The sequence below is a fragment of the Euprymna scolopes genome, chromosome 3, assembly GCF_053919585.1.
Source record: "Euprymna scolopes isolate OS-2025 chromosome 3, ASM5391958v1, whole genome shotgun sequence".
Taxonomy (NCBI): domain Eukaryota; kingdom Metazoa; phylum Mollusca; class Cephalopoda; order Sepiida; family Sepiolidae; genus Euprymna; species Euprymna scolopes.
In genome coordinates, this window is record NC_136484.1 from 3,821,951 (window position 1) to 3,836,671 (window position 14,721).

The following is a 14,721-nucleotide window of genomic DNA, read 5'->3' on the forward strand; positions in this document are numbered from 1 at the left end:
CTGCTGCAATGAAGGTGGGCTCCCTCTACAATGCTAGAAAACTACTCACAACTATCGGTATCCTGTATCGCTATTAGGTTGAGAAGAAAGTTCTTGCGGAATTTTTAATTTTGATTTCAAATGATGTATTTTCAAATAAGTTTTCGTTATAATACCTTTACTTTATATATCATTTCAAAGAGAGTATTTCGCTTTATCGAATCGTTTAAATTACAATCGTTTAAAAACAAAAATGTCTTTTTTTTTTCAGAATGTTGAATACAAGATGGAAAAATGCAAATTCGCACAAATTTTCGTATTTCAATTCAAGCTTGGCCGAAAAGCTGCCAAAACAGCTCGTAATATCAACGAAGAGTTTGGCCCAGGACCACTACGGAAGGCACTCTACAGTGGTGGTTTAAGAAATTTCGTGGCGGCGACGATAGTCTTGGAGATGATGAGCGTAGTGGTCGGCTATCGGATGTTTAAAACGATCAATTAAGAATTTAGTTAAAACTAATCCACGCACAATTGTTCGAGAACTTGCTTCTGAATTAAACGTAACGTATACAATGATTTTCAACAACTTGAGAGGGATTGGAAAGACAAAAAACTTGATAAATGAGTGTCTCGCGAATTGAACAGCAACCTAAATAAACGTTGTTATGAAGTTTCGTCTTCCCTTCTTTTACGCAAGGAGAAAGACCCATTTTTCAACCGGGTTTTGACTTGCGACGAAAAGTGGGTTCTTTATGATCGGTCTCATCCATTGCAGTTGTTTGAATGCAAGCGAAAGCATTACGACGAAAAAGTACTGCCAACAAATGGATGAAATGCATCAGAAACTTCGATAACAACACCCAGCATTAATAAGCAGAAAAAGTCAAATGCTCCTCCACGGCAATGCTCGACCGCACATTGTTAAACCGACCCTCCAGAAGTTGAACGAATTGGGCTACAAACACTGCCTAATCTCCAGACCTCCCACCTACCGACTACCAATTTTTCAAGCATCTCGACAACTTTTTGTGTGAGAAATGCTTCAAAAACCTAAACGATATTAAAAACGTCTTCAGCGACTTCATCGCCACCAGAACGCAAGATTTTTACGTTAATGGCATAAATACATGTTTTGTGTTGACAACAGTGTGTTGATTGTGCTGGTGCTTATTTTGAGTCGAGATATGTTTATCTGAAATGAGAAGTTAAAAACCGTAAGAACTTTCTTATCAACCTGAATTTACGAATTATTTAAGACTTTTTCCGTACGGATCAAGCTTCCCCTGTGGACTAGATAAATTTCGAAATTCCGTATAGATTTCCGAGTTTGATTGAAAGATTCCAGAGTTCGACATGACACACCTGAAGAATGTCGGAGATTATATCGCCCGAAAATTTTGCGATTAGGATTAAAGAAAAATAGAAAAGATAGCTCGAATGATCCAATAATCCAAATAATTCATTTTCCTCTCATTTCAAAACAGGTTATAGAACCAATTTAGGGAGTCAAATCTTCCTTGCATCCAAAACTGACGCAACAAAATTGCAGAAATTGAAACTCAAAAAGAAAATCTCTTTATTATCGATGACTTAAGCGACGATGGTTTGAGTTTAACTATTTTTTTTGGGGGGGGGTAACTATTAAAACAACTATGAAGGTTCTGATCGTTATAATACGTCATTAAATAATGACAACACTTCAGCGGCAACAAATTAAAAGCCACAAACAATCAAAACGAAAATACAAAAGAAGCTCCTTAAAAGAGATCAAATTTTTTTTTTTTAAATATAAAAAAGAAGGGGATGAAAAAAGTTATCAAAAATTTTTAACTAAAAGCGAAAATAGTTTGAAACGTTTTTAAGGACTTTGGGATTAGTTTTGAAATTGTTTATCTTTTTGCAGCGACGTTGAGAGCAAAGAAAAGGAGGAGGGTGATAGATGGGCGGGGAAGAGGGCAGGAGTTTACTAAGCAGATAAAAAAAAATGCGATATGACAAGATTTTGTTGGTGAGAAGCTCAACAGTATGTGAGCCAAGAAACAAAAATAGAAAGCAATAAAAAAAGATAACAAACAACAAACTGATCGTTTCTAAAAATGCGCGAAGGAGAAAAGGGTGCGCGAAAAAGAAAAAGGTGCGTGAAAGAGAAAGAGGGTGCGTGATAGAGAAAAGGCGCGCATGAAAGAATACTAATGGGGAAAGGGAAGGAAAGAGGGAAATTGGAAGAGAAAGAATTGGAGGGAGGTGGGACAGAAAAGAGAGGCGACAAAGCCGCTTTTCTTTCTAACGTCAACTTAATTAATTTGGGAAGATCTTTTTAGCGGCTTAATCCTGACGACAGACTTACGTATGTAGTTTGCCGCTTAAGCCAATCCTGCAAGCCTTTCGACACTCATGTCGAACCGTTTCGCTTTGTTGTGTGATAATTAGCAATTGTTACGCAGATTCTTTCGTAATTATTAGAACATAATTGGACGTCACTCTTTGACTGATGTTGAAAATAGAAAGAATCGTCGATGGAAACGGTTTCATCTTTGCAGTTTTTAGACTCAACAAAGATGCAACGATTTATTTGTTTGTTTCCATTTGCGACATCAAACAACATAAATTTGTCTGCGTCTTTTTGTTGTTGGAATAAATAGTAAAATAAAGATAATAAAAAGGCTTATTCGTTTTGACAGATAAAAAAAACTTTTAAACAAACAAAATATGAGAGAAGACACGCATTTTTCGATAAAGATTTAAATTATTTGGATTATACGTATTACTGTTCTCATCTTGGATGTTATTTTCATGGCGTTTCGGCTGAGGAGCACGTGGTGCAGGGGTTAAATACGTTAATTATACAATCAGTTCTAAATGACATTCTTCTGGAGGTGGAAAATCCTACTACGGGCGGTAATAAATATTTAATATTAATTAACATTTTTACCCGATCATGGTTGACGGGAGGAGAACAACTTATCTCCGTTGATTTAATAAACAGATCAGTGTGAAATTTTATATGGGTTTTCAAGTTTGAAATAAACATTTTGTCGTCCGAAAATATGCATTTGGTGATATTCAGAAATTACATCGGCTGAAACGATGTGAAAATCAGAACCAACATGAGAATTCCAATAATCCAAATAATACAATTGTTTCAAATGTTTGAAATCTTCAGAATTGGCAAGATTTCTTTAGAAAAAAACATGTATTAAATTATGTGTACAACTATTCTCTTTTTTTACATTTTTAAACCAAGTTGCGTTTTTTTCTGTTCTTTTTTTTTTTTTTCTTGTTCATCTTTTTAGTTGCATTCATGCGTCTATTTAAGAGGTGTTATTCGTTGGTTTCTCTACAATGTTGTGAAGCGGTGGGGGAGTTAAAGGAAGAGAATAATATCAATTGCTTAAGAGGAGAATTATCGTGATAATGCAAAGCTCAACAAATTGTTTTGGAGCTTATATAGATGTTGCATCCCTATAATATTACCTCGCATCATAATTACTTCCTGCAAATTATCAATAGTTTTACGTTGGGAAATAAGTTCACTTTTGGAATTGATTATGTTGACGTCCAAGCCAACTTATTTCCCAACGTAAATATATATATATATATATATATATATATATATATATATATATATATATATATATATATATATATATATATAGTTTTACGTTGGGAAATAAGTTCGCTTTTGGAATTGATTATGTTGATAATTTGGGGGGAGTAATTATGCTCCTAGCTTCAAATATGCAAAAGTGACAAGATTTAGAACCTGGGGTATAAGACTTTAACATTTTAAGAATATCCCAATTGATAAAGAAAGTGTGTATTTAGATTTAAGTTTGTTAATTAAAGTGGTTCGGGAAGTTCCCTACCTATTATCAGTAAAGTTGAAGTGGCACCAATCTAAGTGCCTGGCGTTAGCGTAGTGTTAATGGTCTGTGGATTTCTGTTAGGATTTAGGGTAACATTATGGTTTAATTCAAGGCTGTTATATTTAACAATAGTAGGTTCAATCTGTGCGGGGATGTTGGAATCTGTATTTCAAGAGGTGTTTAGAATATAAGTGTTTTGAGAAAAGTAAGGTGGGTTATTATTATTTGTAATTATTATTATTATTATTATTATTATTATTATTATTAATGTTACTATTATTATTAGTGTTATTATTATTGTTATTATTATTATTATTATTATTATTACTATCATCACTATATTCATCAATATCAATATTATTATTTATGTTGTTGGTTGTGGCGTGTTTGGGGGGGGTGAAACAGTCGGTGAAATAGTATTTTGAGTAGTAGACGGATACAGAATTTCAGTTATGGGAGGATTATTTCAAACTACTGTAGGGGTGTTTTGTAGTACCTCAGTAACAGTACGCGAATATATGACATCCCTATGGATGCAATCGTTTTTGAGTGGGCAGTCTTGCTTATTTTTATAACTTCAGTTAGCTTTTGGCATTATGGGGAACGGGGCGGTCTGGGCTAATTTGATTTTTTTGTTGTTTGAAGCTATAATCGTTTGTGCTAAATTGGGTATTGTAGAGTAGGAATTTTTTTTTAAATTTTAATTAAATGTGGTATTGTATCTATGTGGTTGTTTTAAAATTTCTACAGTCTTAAAAAATATTTTAGTATATTTGTTTTGACATTTGAGCTGAAGGCAGGGAGGTTAAACCAAAGAACAGGATAAATACAAATAAATTCATTGATAGTCCATAAGAACGGGAAACAGATTTACAGATGTCCAGGGCAAATTAATGCTTTCAGAAAATCCATCAGATTATGGAAATAGGAAATAGTAAAGCCATTTTACTAAGTAGAAAAGGTGAAAAGAAAACTCAAAGAATAGCAATGCGGATTGAAATTGAAATGGAGAAAGGAGGAGTAGAAAAAAAAGAAAAATGAAAAAGAAAAAGAAGAAAAGAAGAGCAAGAAAGAAAGAAGAAAAAACGAAAAAGAAAGGAGAAAGAAAAATAGAGAGAAACGGAGAAAACAGCGGTAAAAGCAGATGGAATACCAATGATTGTTAGAATAAATATAGGTCAATTGATTGTTAGAATAAATATAGGTCAGGTGAGGTCATTGTGACCCAGATAGAAAGATAATTATGTGGAAATGATAATTCAAATTCATTTATTTAAAATTGGGAGGGAAGTTTAAATGAGTGTAAAGGTTTACAGATCATAAGTTATAGTTTAATAATTTAATGTATAATTTTCCGTAAAATTTGACGTCATTTCGCAGGCCAATAATTTTGACAATTTTCGTTGGAATGACTAGAAGCTCACAGTACGCGCCTAACTAAATGAAAATCTGCCAGAGAGATGGATGGGGTGTGGTGGTAAAGAAGAACGTTTGTTGCTGAAATGGCCACTATGATCATCTGACCTGACACCGTGCGATTTTTTCCTCTGGGGATATGTAAAATGACTCGTCTATGTTCCCCCCTCTTCCTGGTAGCGTTAAAGAACTTAAGCAGAGAATCACTACCAAATTGAAGAACGTTACAAAAGATATGCTGCGTCATGTTTAGCACGAGTTTGATTACCGGCTTGACGTGTGCAGAATCACCAGCGGTGCTCATATCCAACATTTCTTAAAATTATGAAATCGGTCATAGAATCTACAAATCTGTTTTTTCTTTGAAATATTTACTAATAAAAGTTATAATATTAAACATAAAGTTTGTGTAGTTTCATAAAGATGCACTGAGTAGTTTCAGAGATATTGGCATTTAAAATGACGTCAAATTTTTGGAACACCTTGTATGTTTATATATACGTGTGTCTTGTATATATACGTGTCCGAATTCGTGTATCGCCCAGTGGTATAAATAACAATGTCTTTGATAAAACAGATGCGCGTATAGAAATATTCATTGTTCTGCATGTTTGCATCTAAAATGTTTGTTGTGTGTGCGGATGCTTCTTCATAAATACACGTAGTTAACAAACGTAACACATACACTTTCATTAAACGATAACAATATGTCTGCTTGTCTCAATAGAAACTTACATACCTTCTTATTGATCCAAACTCATAAAAATCACCATAACAATGAGTTATATTTACATGAGTTTATTCATCTTATGGATTTCCTTCTGTGAGTTTGGCACGCTGAGTCTCTTTCTACGTTTTCCTGGTTCTCTGTCCGCGTTCAACAGAGGCGTCCGTGCGTGTTTACTAACGTGTTTCTCGCTTACTCTCTAGTTTGTTCTATGTTTACTCACTATTACGTCAGCAAACCCCAGCCACGTGTTCAAGCACGCAAAAAGGTGATCTCTCACGTAAGTCTTAATATGTTTGCTTCTAGTCAAATTCTAAATCTACTTTATAATTCCTAAATCGATTTTGTTTATCTGATTTCTGCTTTAATTCCTGAATAAACATTCCAAGCTCTAAATACGCATTTTCTAAAATCTAATTGCTTTATTTTTCTAATAATAATAATAATAATAATAATAATAATAATAATAATAATTTTTGCAAGGACCGAAAAGGAGCTAGAGACACTAATTAACACTGCCAGGATCTTCAGCCAAGATCCAAATGGAATTTGGAATGGAAAAGTGCGCATAACTAGTTATAAGAAAGGGAAAACTGGAAATGACAGAAGGCATGGAACTACCTAACCAAACAGAAATGAGGGCACTAGGGAAACAAGAAGACTATAAATACTTGGGAATTCTGGAAGCGGACACCATAAGAACAACAGAAATGAAAGAGAAAATTGAAAAGGAATACCTCAGGAGAACAAAAAAAACTCCTGGAAACGAAATTATATAGCAGAAACCTAATAAAAGGTATTAATACATGGGCAGGATCACTAGTAAGATACTCTGGACCGTTTATAGGGGGGACAAAAGAAGAACTGAGACAACTCGACTAGAAAACTAAGAAACTCATGACCATGCATAATGCACTACACCCAAAGGACGATATTGACAGACTCTACGTGAAAAGGAAAGACGGCGAGAGAGGACTGATCTATATAGAAGATTGTGTGAAGGACACAAAAAAAGAGCTAGAAAAATGCATAATGCAAAACACTGAAAGGATAATTATGGCCGCGAGAGACACTGAAAAAACAAAACAGAAAACAGATAGACAAACGACAAAACGAGAAAAGAGAAATGGGAAGAAAAACAACTCCACGGAAGATTCCTAAGAATGACAAAAGATGAGAATTACGAAAACACCTGGACATGGATGCGAAAAGGACTATAAACCGAGAAACAGAATCTCTAATAACTGTAGCACAAGATAACTCGATAAGAACCAACCATATCAAAGCAAGAATCGATAAAACACAAGAAAACAGCAAATGCAGACTTTGTGGTCAAAGAGACGAAACGATAAACTATATAGTAAGTGGATGCAGCAAACTGGCCCAAAAGGAATACAAAAACAGGCGTGACCAAGTGGGGAGGGTAGTACACTGGGAATTGAGCGTACAGACACATGGTACAAGCATAAACACGCAACAGCACTCAAAAACGAGACCACAAAATCCTATTGGACATGGACATACAGACGGACAAACCCATCCAAGCAAGAAGACCAAATGTCGTAATAATTAACAAGAAAGAAAAATCCTGTCAAATCGTAGACTTTGCAGTCCTAGCTGACCACAGGGTGAGTATGAAAGAAAAGGAGAAACGAAGCAAATACACAGAGCTAGCCAGAGAGTTAAAAGGCATTTGGATGATGAAGAAAATCCAAATAGTACCGATAATAATAGGAGCACTAGGAACAATTCCGAAAAACTTCGAAAAAAGAATGTCAGAAATTGGAATCGGAGGAATAACTGCAAAAGTACAACGACTAACGATAATGAAAACGATTGAAATATCAAGGAAAACCCTTGAATGTGGAGAATAATACAAGACAATATAACGAATAAGCGTTACAGAGAATGAAGAACACCGAAACTGCATATTTACAAGTTGTACACCCCCACCATACATCCCCCCATTGTTCCATCACCGCCCCCCCCCTCAAAAAAATGATACCAAAGGGCCGAGAAGGGTCAATAAGGATTAAAGGACCGAGGAGCGAGCGCCAACCAAACCTCGGCTGGACATACGCAAAGAGAACTGGGACCTTGGGGAGTGCCACTCAAATTCCAGTTTAAACTAATGGCCACTACCAGCAAGAAATCAATGGTAAGATGCTGTTGCGATGATGCAAATTCATTTGCAAATACTACCGAAGGAGGTAGAGAGAGCTGGACGTCTGGAGAGACTTGTTGTCACTCAGCTTCCAGAGAACACCACAAGTTTCCAATCAGATCGTTTGTTGACTTGTGTGAAAGCTCCATGTGAGCCAATAATAATAATAATAATAATAATAATAATAATAATAATAATAATAATAATAATTGACCCGATTATCCGGCGTTATTCGGTCAATGTCTAACAGCTATTCTATTATAAATAGAACATTCATTATAAAACGGACAGATTAAAAAGATATAATTTACAATTGTTGCGGATGCTTGAAATCTTCAGAATTTGCAAGATTTTTTAAATAAAAGACTTTTTGAAATTATTTGTTCATTTTATTTTTAATGTCATATTTGTAGAAGCATCCTAAGTGAAAAGTTGTCCAGCAAGATAGTTTTTCGCATTATATTTATATTTCTGTATTTTGGTTAAGAAAACAGGGAGTAGGAAATGAATTCCAAAGGCTAGTAGTTTTAAGAAAGAAACCATTAGAATTAAAACAAAAAAAACGTTCGGTATGTGGAGACCTCTAAAATAAAGGGGTGGGATTTTGCTGAGTTTACGCCAAGAGTGGACTGATTTCAACAAGTTCATTGATTGTGACTAAAGATACCACAAGGTGAAATTGAACTCGTTTTCGAAGAATTCTGAACATTCGACCACCCGAACAAAAAAGCACCCGAATTAAAAACAAAAAAGAGACAAAATATAAGCAGAACGAAAAGAAAAGGCTTTCTTCTAAAGAATTAATTAATCTTGACTTTTTCTTGTTTCGTCTGACAAGAGATCTCCTTGTTTCAACCGATAAAGAAAACTTCTGTTTTTTCTCAGAAACACGTTTCTTTTTGTTTCGTCTGGAAAGAACCAGAGTTTTTAAGATACGCCCATTTCATCTGCAGGTTAAACGATGAAAATGATATTTGCAACTTGAGAAAAAATTCGAGATGCGTCCAACTATCGTTACAAGAAAACACGTCAATTGGTTGGTTGGTCCGTCTGCCTTGTCTATGTTTTCATACCAGCCGAGATTAAGTATATTTATATATTTCGCATACCAAAGCGTATTCATCATGCTGACCGGGTGGTAAGAAGTTACGAGGTGTCTTAAATAAGTTTCCAGATTTCTTTGTACAGGCATTTAAAATTGTCAGAGGCTTTTGATAACTCAGTATGTTATTGTTATAAATCTTATGAGATGACTGTTCAGTTTTAATGATTTCAGGTTCAAATGAACAGCTACAGCAGGAATTGGAATACACCTTACTAAAGCTTCAAAAATACAATCTCGACGTGAAGACATTTTATAAGAACGATATGCAATAAAATTATGTTTTAAACTTCGAAAACATGCCACAGAAACATATGGAATGTTTTTTTTTACGCGGTGGTCACCACTTATCAAGGCCCGGAAGCCACTCAGGGATAAGGGTTATTGCAAGTACAGTACGTTAGTGTGGAGATTTATTGAAGTGTTTACTTAAGGGGGCGGTTCATTAGGAATTTGTTAACGTTGGACTTGAAGACATCCAAGTTGTAGTCCGGTGGGAAGCAAGCAGACGGAACAGAGTTCCACAGGCGTGCAGTTCTAAGAAAGAAGCATTGTTCATGGAATCCACGTTTTGATTTAGGCACAGATAAAGAGTGGAGGAAATTTTTATTCCGGTAGGAAGCAGGCAGGAGTTCCACAGGCGTGCAGTTCTAAGAAAGAAGCTTTGTTCATGGAATCCACGTTTTGATTTAGGCACAGATAAAGAGTGCTTCAGACTTCTTTTTGACCATCTTGCATGAATCGAGCATCAGGTTTTGAGTGGCATAAGAGATTCAAGGAAGGAAGTCAGAATACCAGAGTTGATTGGCCAAATAAAGAATTTCATGGATAAGGACTGTCGTATGTCTATAGAGACAATAAGTGCACAGTTTGATGTCAGTGTGAGAACTGTACACACAATTATTCGCGAGGAACTGAAGACGCTGACGATGCAAAAGATTGTCCTAAAGGTGCTCCATCTTTGTCACAGGAACTGGACCAAGATGGGCATCAATAAATTTTCTCATCCTCTCTTTAGCCCAGACTTTGCTCCCTGTGATTCTTGCTTATTCCCTAAGCTCAATGAAAACCGTAGAGGCTGTCATTATAGGACGATTGTGGAGATGAAAGAGGCTGTGACGAAGGTCATTGATGCGTTCACACAAGAGGACTTTTATGGATTATTGGAACGATACAACGTGCATTGCAGCTGAGATAGATAAGGTCATTGATCAAAAGAACGTGTAACCTTCGCCAATTTCTTTCAATTGACCTGATCCCAAAAGATGTGTCTCAGACAAGGCAGCAATGTTAATGTTGTATTGTTTCAGTACTTTTGCAACTAGCGCCGTCTTCCTCTCGAAAGAATCATCACTATCAAGCAATGTTCTTACATTCCACGTTACGAAGGGGACTAGAGTTTCATGTGTGTACTATCAATAAAAGTGCCTATACGTAAAAAGTTTGGAAACTTATTGAACACACCTCGTAAGTACTTACCTCGCTCAACGTTGCTTAGCTAAAAGGTGATCTGTCTAATGATCGACTATCAAAGGCAATGGGGGTATTGGTACGCCGCTATGCAAATCAGAAATATGTGAAGACAAAGAAATGTTTTCGCGAACAATTAAAATAACTCTTTAAAATGTGGAGTTTAAGATACCGTTGTGTAGCTACCAAAAGTGTATTGACCCTCGTCGGATGTCGCATTCTTTTTACAAAAGATGGGTTGGGTGTCGTGCGTTGGAGTATTTTTGTTTCCGTAGATTTTTGTTGTTATTCTTTTTCTTCGCTTATTTGGTGTGTTTGCTTGTTTTTTGTTTGATTTTTTGGTTTGCTTACATTTTATTGTCTTCAAAGGCATTCAGTTTTGTTGAGTGTTGTTAGGAAGTTCGCAACGGTGGATTTTTTTTCAGGTCAAGACAGATAAAACGATAAACATATAAACACAATCGTCATAAATAAAAGGAAGCGGTGGGGGTGGGGAAAGAAGATAAGTTATTGTAAAAAAGAGTTGCTCGATTTTGATACGTCGGGGAATGTCTTATTCTACCTCACACACAAACACACTTGGTTCACATCAATATATATATATATATATATATATATATATATATATATATATATATATATATATATATATATATATATATATATATATGTTTGTATTTGTTTTTGTTAGCGACGCTTTCGTGAACGAATTCAAGTATTTATACGAATGCATGTTGGGAATAATTCTCCCTTTGACCAACTTGGCACCCCCTAAATGGGGAGCGGCATATAATTTTGGAAATATAATTATCCACTGACACGTGTTTCGTTGCCCACGACTCATCAGAGTTGCTGAATCTAGCGAGATTCGAAATCGGCACCTCGTGATAAGAAACCTATGTAGTCATTCACATACAGTAACGTTTCGCTGTTTCACAGCTCATCAGTGCGGCTCATATATATATATATATATATATATATATATATATAGAGAGAGAGAGAGAGAGAGAGAGAGAGAGAGAGAGAGAGAGAGAGAGAGGGAGAAACGAATTAAAATTGAATTGTGAACATAGAGGACAACAGGCTACATTTTTGGATTTAGATATAAAAATTGAGGATGGGATTTTTCTTTATAAAATATTTGATAAAAGAAACGCATTCCCATTTAAAATAGTACGTATGCCCCATAAGGATAGCACCTGCCCTGTTTTTGTGTTTTATGGAACCATTATGTCAGAGTTTTTGAAAATAGCTCGCGTTACTTTAAAATTAACAGATTTTATACCACCAGTTTCTAGCTTAGTAATAAGGATGATAAAACAAGGTTGGGATAAAAATAAAATATTTAAACAGTTAAATAAAGCATTTGTTCGTTATCCTGATGCTTTTGAATCGTTTAAGATAAACCAGACTATATTAATAAAGGAAATCCAAAACTATATTAGCAATGTATAAAATGTATTTATAATTACATATAATAAATTTATATATATATATAAAAAATGTATATATGTAAAAATAAAATATTTTTAACCTTTATATATCTAATTTTAAATAAATAAGAATGTAAATATACAAACTACTAATTATAGGGGGGGTGATAAGTAGTTAAATGGATTAATCCAAATCTTATAAATGCAAGACTGATAAATTAAAAAATGTATCCATTTTAAATGTGGAAATTGATGAATCGCACAGGTAAGAAATTCATTTTTATACTATGAAAAGGTTAGTAATTGCAATTAAGAATAGGAAATTGGATCAAATGTTTGTAACATGTCTTCTTCTTAAGATTAAGGGTGGTGTTGTTTGATCAACACTGCTGGGGAGCCATGATGTAATATACTGTTTTGTTTTAAAATCCCCGAAGCAGTGTTTCATGGTAAACAACTGATGATCCCTTGAAAAATAAAAATAATTGGTATTATAGTAAATTTGAGAGAGTTGATGCAGTGATTGCAGGTGATTAAATGACTTACTGACTAGATGGTTTTTTAACGAATGATAAAAAGTAATTTTTTGTATAGTTTTAAGGGTTAAAAACTTCAAAGACTATATATATATTTATATATATATATATATATATATATATATATATATATATATGCTACCTAGACGTCTGACTCTCTCTAGACGTCTGACTCTCTCTGAGTTTTCTCACTGACTGACTAACTCTAAAGTTTTTTCTCTATTCCTAGAACTTTCTATTTTTCCGTGACGTCATACACATGTTAAAACATGTGCCTTCTTTCACGTGTCCTGGACATACGTGTCCAAAACTTTTCCTATTTCTCAGTAACCTATTTATCCAATATGTTAAAAACATTATCTTATAAGCTGCATTCTTTCAATTTAAAATTTCATAACAAACTTGATAGTTAACATTCTTTCCTTGAAATATTTATCTATATTCTAAACAAATGTTTGTTTTACATTTTTAAATTCTCACACATAATCTATTTCTAAACCCAGATTACGAGGTTCGAATTTGTCTATTGCTATTTCATTTTCATTTTAAACTAAATTCTCCATTTTTATACTTACATGAAAAGGGGACAGCCCTTATCATGTAACATTATTTTTTTACCAATTCTTTTTTTGTAGATGTTTATTTATTCATAAGTTTCTGCATAAAAATTTTATTAATTTTGTAAAATAAATAAATTTTACTTTTTGCGTGTTTTTTCTTACATTTACATTTATATCATTAACACAGACTATTTTTTTTTTTCGTAATATATGAGAAATTACGTTTTCGAATGTTAATCTTTTACATTTAATATACAAATATTTATAATATTATTAATCATTAAACTGTGTAAACCTTGAAACCCAACAAAATAATGACAACGTATATATGATGGCAATTTTTGGCACGGAACAGTGTATATGCCTGCATTGGAAATTGGATTGTTTTGGAGATGTTTTGTTGTTTTTATGTTTGTTTTATAGTTTGTGATATGGTTTGTATTATTGAAATTTCTATTTCGTTTAGAGTGTTGAATTACCTTTAACTCTTTTTCTTTAAATGGCATTCGTGACTCGATAAGCGTTGATTCATTTGTAAAAATATGAAATAAAAAGAAGAACCCAAACTAGCAACTATAAAATCGAAGTTAATAATACAATGAAAGGGTACAGAATATGATAGAAGAGGAAAAATATCTCTAAAAATGAAAAACTACTAAACACAAAACATGAAGAATTAAAACACAAAATACTACCAAAGTAGAGAAGACTGAAATAGTGGCGGGGCGATTAAAGAATGTATAAAGGAATGCGTTACCCCTAAAATAAGAAGAATGTAATATAGTGAGTGCGTTGGTCAATGGCAATGGATTACATTTGTAAAAAGATTAATAATCAATTGAAAAATAGTAAAAAAGACTAAAACATCAACTTAGTAGAATAGTCAGAAAAATGTATTAAGATTCAAAAATGTTTTACTTTCCATGATTTGACTAAGATGTAGTAAAGATTTATTAATAGTAAAAATATTTAAACAATTTCTGAATGTTTTTCAACCATCTGCTATATTACCGGGTTCTGTATAACTTGATAGAGGTGCATCTAAAACAGGTATATATAAACGAGGGGGCCAAACAATGTGCATGTTATATATGTAATGTTCGTTGCGGATGTATGTACATGTTTAACACATATAATAAACTAATATATCTATTTTCAACAACAGTTCAACAAACGCGGATACACAAAAATTTACAAACAGGGGTAAATAAATATCTTTCTGTGGAATTATTTGGGCCAAAAGGAGAACATATCTTCGTCCATCAGTTGATCTTGATTGACGAGTCTATAAAAGCTGCAAAGAAGACTCATCATAAGGAAAGATAATCGATACTCTGGTTATATTTTCAAGCAACTTTTATTTTCTGATGTTTCCCGTGTTTGGAGTTACACGCAAATCATATCCTATATTTTTGTTATTTCTTGCGCCTGATAGCTTCAGCGGCTGAACGACTCTCAGCCAGCTGAA